This window comes from Nicotiana sylvestris, chromosome 5 (assembly GCF_000393655.2).
Source record: "Nicotiana sylvestris chromosome 5, ASM39365v2, whole genome shotgun sequence".
In the NCBI taxonomy this organism is placed as follows: domain Eukaryota; kingdom Viridiplantae; phylum Streptophyta; class Magnoliopsida; order Solanales; family Solanaceae; genus Nicotiana; species Nicotiana sylvestris.
Window position 1 is genome coordinate 23,561,561 of NC_091061.1, and position 7,768 is coordinate 23,569,328.

Consider the following 7,768-nt stretch of genomic DNA (forward strand, 5'->3'; position numbering starts at 1 on the left):
TTAGTTGTTAAAACATTCTGGCAACACACCCATACCAAACCAGATCCAAAGGACCGGTAGCAACAAGCATGACTACTTCATAGAATAGTACCGAGGAAGAAAGGCTGTTGAGCCAGTTGTTAAAAGAAGCGATGGAAAAGATAGAAAGGATGGGATTAGAGATGAATGCAATGCAGTTAGCTCTAGCCAAAGCACAAAAGAGCCCTGAGCCACTAGGGCACATGACGGAATACCCTCACTCCGGCCCTTCAACAAGCCTCCCGAATCACCGTTATCATCAGGAGAGAAGCCCCCATGATTCCCAAGCTCCACCACCCCATCAACCTCTCCCAACACCAAATGTTCCCACTTTTGTGAGACCCACATCAGCCACCCTACAAAGATCAACCAGCGAGCCATTGTTTCAGGCTCACGATACGCAGTACTATCCCCCTGAACCCACATTCCATGCCCCCGAACCACATACCTACAATCCGCACTTGGAGGTATCGGCAGAGATTGAAAAGCCGGTTAAAGTCCCAGAACAAGATGAGGTATTGAGGAAGTTCAAAAGCCCGGAGCAGTCCTTCAGGAACCTGCACGGATTGGGCAACCAGGTCAGCGTGTCCTACAAGGATCTATGCCCTTTCCCGGACGTACAACTCCCGGCTGGGTTCAAAGATGCCTAAGTTTGATTTATATGAAGGGCACGGTGACCCCATGGCACATTTGCGGGGTTTCTGTAGCAAAATGAGAGGGGCAGGCGGCAAAGATGAGCTGCTGATAGCTTATTTCGGCCAAAGTCTGAGCGGATCAGCACTAGAATGGTATACCAGGCAGGATTCCAGCAAATGGTACACTTGGGATGATCTGGTGCAGGCTTTCGCAGGTCATTTTCAATACAATCTCGAGATAGTCCCTGACCGTCTCACATTGTTGAGGACCGGAAAGAAGCCCGGGGAAAGTTTTCGCGAGTTCGGGTTCTGCTGGAGGGAGCAAGCGGCCAGAGTTGATCCTCCCATGAGAGAGGGAGAAATGGTGGACTACTTCTTGCAAACACTGGATCCAACCTACTTTGGTCACTTGGTGACGACGGTTGGAAAGTCCTTCAACGAGGTAGTGAAGATAGGGGTCATGATAGAAGAGGGTCTGAGGTCTGACAAAATCCTGAATTACTCGGCACTCAAGGCAACGACCCAGGCTATTCAGAGCGGTACGGGAGGTGCGCTGGGAAGAAGGAAGAAAGAAGAAATTGCCACGATTGAGGCAAGCAATTGGGCCAGGTCTGGCAAACCACAGTACAATCAACCCAGACCTCACAGGCCAAACTACCCATACAGCCCACCACATCACTACTACCCACCTCAAGAACCACATTTCACCGTCCATCAAGCCTAGACATACACCCAACCTCTGGTTCACCCACAATGGCATATGCCATCTCCCCACAATACATACCCAGCTCCACATAATACCTACCCACCACCACAAAACGCCTTTCCTCTACCAAGAGCATACAGGAACCCTCCGGGGGCAGGTTTTCGAGCGAGTCAAGCTGCTAAAAATGATAGGCTGCAGAAACATAGTGCCTCTACTGAGTTGGGAGAGACCTACACCGCCGTATTCCACAAATTGAGACGGTTGGGTTTGGTGAGTCCTGTCGAACCTAGAGAGCAAAACCCCCACCCCAAAATGTGAACGGTCAATAAGCTGTGAGTACTGCTCAGGAATGCTGGGACATGATACTGAAAAATGTTGGAGGCTGAAGCAGGCGATACAAGATCTCATTGATGATAACAAAATCGAGGTCCAAACGCCGGAGGCACCTGACATCAACCAGAACCCACTGCCAGCGTACCACGAAACTCACATGATCGAGTTGGTGTATGAGGGAGAAGAGCTGAGGAAGCCCTCACAGACAGTGATGATGATCCAGGCCGCTCCGAAAGAAGGATCGACCGGTGGAAGAACGGGGGTACAATTGCAGGGAGAAGGCGTCAAGCCAGTAGTGAATTGGGAAAGAGCCCGTCCACCGTAACAAGCAAACCCGAGCCAGACAAGTTGGTAATACCAGGGACTCCACCCACACCTGCAGTTGTGTTGAAAGGGGTATACAGGGAACTGGTCACCATAGAGCCTGTAGTCCAGCTGCCGATGATTGATAGCAAGGCCGTGCCTTGGAAATACGAGAAGGCAGTGGTGATGTACAAAGGAAAACAAGTAGAGGAAGTTAGTTGTGAAGCGCAAGGGCTGACTCGATCAGGACGGTGTTTTGCTCCGGTGGAGCTGAGAAGACCTAACCCAGCTGCAACCAAGAAACCTGTGTCCGAAGAAGAGGCTGAGGAGTTCTTAAGGAAGATGAAAGTGCAGGACTACTCCGTGGTCGAACAACTGAGGAAAACACCGGCCCAGATCTCGCTGCTATCGTTACTAATCCATTCTGAGGAACATCGTTGGGCCCTGATGAAGATATTGAACGAAGCTCATGTGCCCAACGAGATTTCTGTAAACCACCTGGAAACAATTGCCAACAAAATTTTCGAGGTGAACAGGGTAACATTCTCAGATGATGATCTGCCAGTGGAAGGTACGGAGCATAATAAAGCTCTCTACCTAACTGTCAAATGTGAAAATTCGATAGTTACTTGGGCATTGGTGGATAACGGTTTAAGTGCCAATATTTGTCCATTATCCACCCTGAACCAGTTAAAGATCGACCATGGAAGAATCTACAAGAATAGCATTTGCGTCCGAGGATATGACGGAAATGGAACAACCACCGTGGGGGACATTGTACTCGAATTGACCATCGGTCCAGTCCAATTTACCATGGAGTTCCAGGTTTTAGATGCCACAGTATCTAATAACCTTCTGTTAGGACGACCGTGGATCCACGCGGCCAAAGCAGTGCCTTCCACCCTACATCAGATGGTCAAGTTCGAGTGGTATAGACAAGAGATCGTACTGCACGGCGAGGACACGGCGTGCACCATGGGTGGCGCCATTGTGCCCTTCATAGAGACCGATGATGACAAAGGTCCTTGGGTCTACCAGATCTTCGATACAATGTCGGCAAACAAGATTTCTGAGGGTGAGATCCTCCAACACCCTAGGGTAGCTTCCGCAACGATCATGATGGTCTCGGAAATGCTGGGTAATGGATTTGTGCCGGGAAAAGGCCTGGGAGTTGAGCTTCAGGGGATTGTCCAACCTTTCTCCCTGCCCAAGAATTTGGAAACCTTCGGGTTGGGGTTCAAACCAACCGCAGCAGATGTAAAGCAAGCGCGGAAAATAAAGAAGAAAGTCTGGTATTTTCCCAAACATGTGCCACGTCTCTCAAGATCTTTTGTTAGAGCAAGTGCCAAGGGGTCACCGGTCCCAAAAATTCTCGGACCATTGATTGGGATGGACGGGGACCTGAATCAGAGTTTCGAGAAGCTATTCGCTGATGTCAATATGGTAGAAGCTGGAGAGAGTTCCAGCAGAGCGGATATACAGTTTGTGGGGCATGAGGCCAAAACCAACAATTGGACGGCTACTCCTCTTCCTGTCCGGGGGGAGTCTTGGTAGTAGGCTTTGATTTATGCTTTTCTTGTTTGGATTATTCCAGGGTGTAATCCAAATTTTATTTTTGTTTTGTAAAAGTGTGAACCCTGTTATCCCGCAAGTTTAATAAAGTTCTCTTCTTTTGTCTCATTTTAATTTTGTTTTGTTCTTTTTCTTTCTGAATAGTTCTCTTTTTACTGGTTCTAATGACATGGCATGCACATAGGATCTTCGACCTAGTCTAATAAATCAATTCGAGTCGGACTTAATGATACAAGAGGTCGTTTGTGACAATGAGTCTGAATATGACGAAGATGAAGCCTTCGAAGAGATAAACCGAGAACTGTGCCAATTTGAAGAGAAACCCAAGCCTAACCTAAATGACATTGAGGCTGTAAACCTAGGAGACGCGGATAATGTCAGAGAAACCAAAATCAGCATCCACATTGAGCCAAATGTCAGGGAAGAATTGATCAAAACCCTCGTGGAATTCAAAGACGTTTTTGCATGGTCATATGACGATATGCCGGGATTAAGTACCAATCTAGTGGTTCACAAATTGACCACTGACCCAGCATACCCTCCGGTCAAGAAAAAGCTAAGGAAATTTAAAACAGAAATGAGTGTAAAGATCAAAGAAGAGGTGATTAAGCAGCTGCAGGCGAAGGTCATTCGGGTCACTCGATATCCCGAGTGGTTGGCCAATGTGGTACTAGTTCCGAAGAAAAATGGGAAAATCAGGGTATGCGTCGACTACCGCAACCTCAACAAAGCAAGTCCCAAGGACAATTTTCCACTGCCCAACATCCATATCCTGATCGATAATTGCGCTGGGCGCGAGATCGGATCCTTTGCGGATTGCTATGCGGGATATCATCAGATCCTAATGGACGAGGAAGATGCGGAAAAGACAGCATTTATCACTCCATGGGGAACTTACTGCTATCGGGTAATGCCGTTCGGATTGAAAAATGCCGGGGCAACATACATGCGAGCAATGACTACTGTGTTTCACGACATGATACACAAAGAAATTGAGGTGTACGTAGATGATGTGATCATAAAGTCTTGGCGACAGGAAGACCATGTAGCGGACCTAAGGAGATTTTTTCAAAGACTCCGAAGGTATGATATCAAGCTCAACCCGGCCAAATGCGCATTTGGGGTTCCATCAGGAAAGCTGTTAGGATTCATCGTCAGTCGACGGGGTATTGAGTTAGACCCATCCAAGATCAAATCCATCGGAGATTTGCCACCGCCAAGGAACAAAACAGAGGTAATAAGTCTGTTGGGGAGACTCAATTACATCAGCAGGTTCATCGCTCAACTCACGGCGACTTGTGAACCCATATTTCGGCTGTTGAAAAAAGATGCTGCGGTAAGTTGGATGGCAGAGTGTCAAGAGGCTTTCGACCAAATCAAAGGGTATCTGTCCAATCCATCCGTGTTGGTTCCACCTAAGCCGGGGAAGCCCTTAATTCTTTATCTGACGGTCCTGGAAAATTCATTTGGTTGTGTACTGGGGCAACATGATAACACAGGAAGGAAGGAGCATGCCATTTATTATCTTAGCAAGAAATTCACAGTATATGAGGTCAAGTAAACTCAACTCGAGAAAACATGTTGCGCCCTAACTTGGGTAGCTCAGAAGTTGAAACACTACCTGTCCTCGTATACTACTTATCTCATATCCCGTTTGGACCAATTGAAGTACATCTTTCAGAAACCTATGCCCACAGGGAGGTTGGCAAAATGACAAATTCTGCTCACAGAGTTCGATATCGTCTATGTGACGAGGATAGCCATGAAAGCCCAAGCGCTGGCCGACCATTTGGCAGAGAATCCCGTTGATGAAAAATACGAGCCTTTAAGAACGTATTTTCCCGACGAAGAAGTGATGTATACGGGTGAGCTGGAATTACCCGAGGAACCGGGTTGGAAGCTTTTCTTCGATGGAGCCGCGAACGCGAAAGGGGTGGGAATAGGAGCAGTACTCATTTCTGAAACAGGACGTCACTATCCTGTTATAGCTCAACTACGCTTCTATTGCACCAATAATATGGCCGAGTATGAAGCTTGCATTTTGGGTGTGCGATTACTGCGGACATGGATGTCCAAAACGTTTTGGTCTTGGGAGACTCGGACCTCTTGGTACACCAGATTCAGGGTGAATGGGAAACACGGGATTTGAAACTCATACCATATCGACAATGTTTGCACGATCTGAGCAAGCGATTTCGATCAGTGAAATTCAAACATATCCCGAGAGTTCATAACGAGGTTGCGGATGCATTAGCCACCTTAGCATCAATGTTACACCACCTTGACAAAATGTATATTGACCCTCTGCACATCCAGGTTCGTGATCAGCATGCTTATTGCAACGCGATAGAAGAGGAAGTAGATGGCGAGCCTTGGTTTCATGATATAAAGGAATACCTCAAATGGGGATATATCCGGAACAGGCCACTAGAGACCAAAAAAGAGCCCTTCGGCGTTTGTCGAACGGTTTCTTACTCAGTGGAGAAGTGCTGTACAGAAGAACCCCGGACATGGGATTGTTAAGATGTATAGACGCCGGTCAAGCCACGACGGTTATGGCAGAAGTACATGCTGGAGTTTGTAGGCCACATATGAGCGGGTATGTGTTGGCAAGGAAGATCCTTCGAGCAGGGTATTATTGGCTCAACATGGAGCATGACTGTATCACTTTCGTGAGGAAATGCCATCGGTGTCAGATACATGGGGATCTGATTCATTCTCCGCCAACAGAGTTACATACGATGTCAGCACCCTGGCCGTTTGTTGCATGGGGCATGGATGTCATTGGGCCTATCGAGCCGGCAGTATCCAACGGTCATAGGTTCATTCTGGTGACCATTGACTACTTCACCAAATGGGTCGAGGCTAAAACCTTCAAGTCGGTAACTAAAAGTCAGTGGTGGATTTTGTTCACTCCCATATCATCTGCAGATTTGGGATCCCAAAAGTGATCATTACGGACAACGGTGCAAATCTTAATAGCAGCCTGATGAGAGAGGTATGCCAACAATTCAAGATTACACACTGCAATTCCACCCCATATCGTCCCAAGGCGAATGGAGCGGTCGAAGTAGCCAATAAGAACATCAAGAAGATACTGCGGAAGATGGTGGAAGGATCTAGACAATGGCACGAGAGATTACCCTTTGCTTTGTTGGGTTATCGCAGTACCGTCCGGACTTCCATAGGTGCAACTCCTTATTTATTGGTGTACGGAACTGAGGCAGTAATACCAGCGGAGGTCGAAATTCCGTCCCTCTGGATTGTTGCGGAAGCCGAGATTGATGATGATGAATGGGTCAAAGCTCGATTGGAACAGTTGAGCTTGATAGACGAGAAAAGATTGGCAGTAGTGTGCCATGGTCAGCTGTATCAGAAGAGAATGGCAAGGGCATAAAATAAGAAGGTACGCCCCAGGAAGTTTGAAGTAGGGCAGCAGGTAGTGAAGCGGATCCTCCCGCATCAGGTCGAGGCAAAAGGCAAGTTCGCCCCAAATTGGCAAGGGCCTTATATCGTGACCAGAGTGTTGTCCAACTGTGCATTGTATCTAACAGATATCGAGGGAAGATGTGTCGACATGGCTATCAATTCTGATGCAGTCAAAAGATATTATGCGTAATTTCTTTGATTATGGTAGTTATTGGTTCGTTTGTTTGTATTTGGTACTTATTGGATAATGAAATGACGGAGGCAATTCTTTCTTCTATCCAAACACTTTTAACCCTTGTTTCCCCCTTTTGAACCTTAAGTTATTCTTTCATACCCCTCTTTTGGAATCACTAATGGAAAAGATATGAAAAAGAAGAAGAAGAAAAAAAGAAATTACAAGAAAAATGAAAAAGAGAAAGATAAAGATCACAAGAAAAACAAAAGCGTAGGAACTACGTTTGACCTGATTCCTCATAGAGGATACGTAGGCGCCTCACGGCTCAGTCACAGTGTGCGTAACGTACATAGCTCAACATAGTGTAAAAATAAAATCCCCCAAGCAAGAAAACTGGGGCAGAGGTTATGTTTTAAAGTTTCAACAAAGGTTTGATTCCAAGAGTTGTAGCGGCTCACCTGTCAAAGTTATTTCGAATTCTCGATAGCTTTTCTTTTAGCCCCACACCAAAACCAACATCGATGTCCATAAAAGACCTCCCGATCAACCTCCGAGAGGTGCCAAGTCAGGCAAATAGAGCCGAGAATAGCACATTGA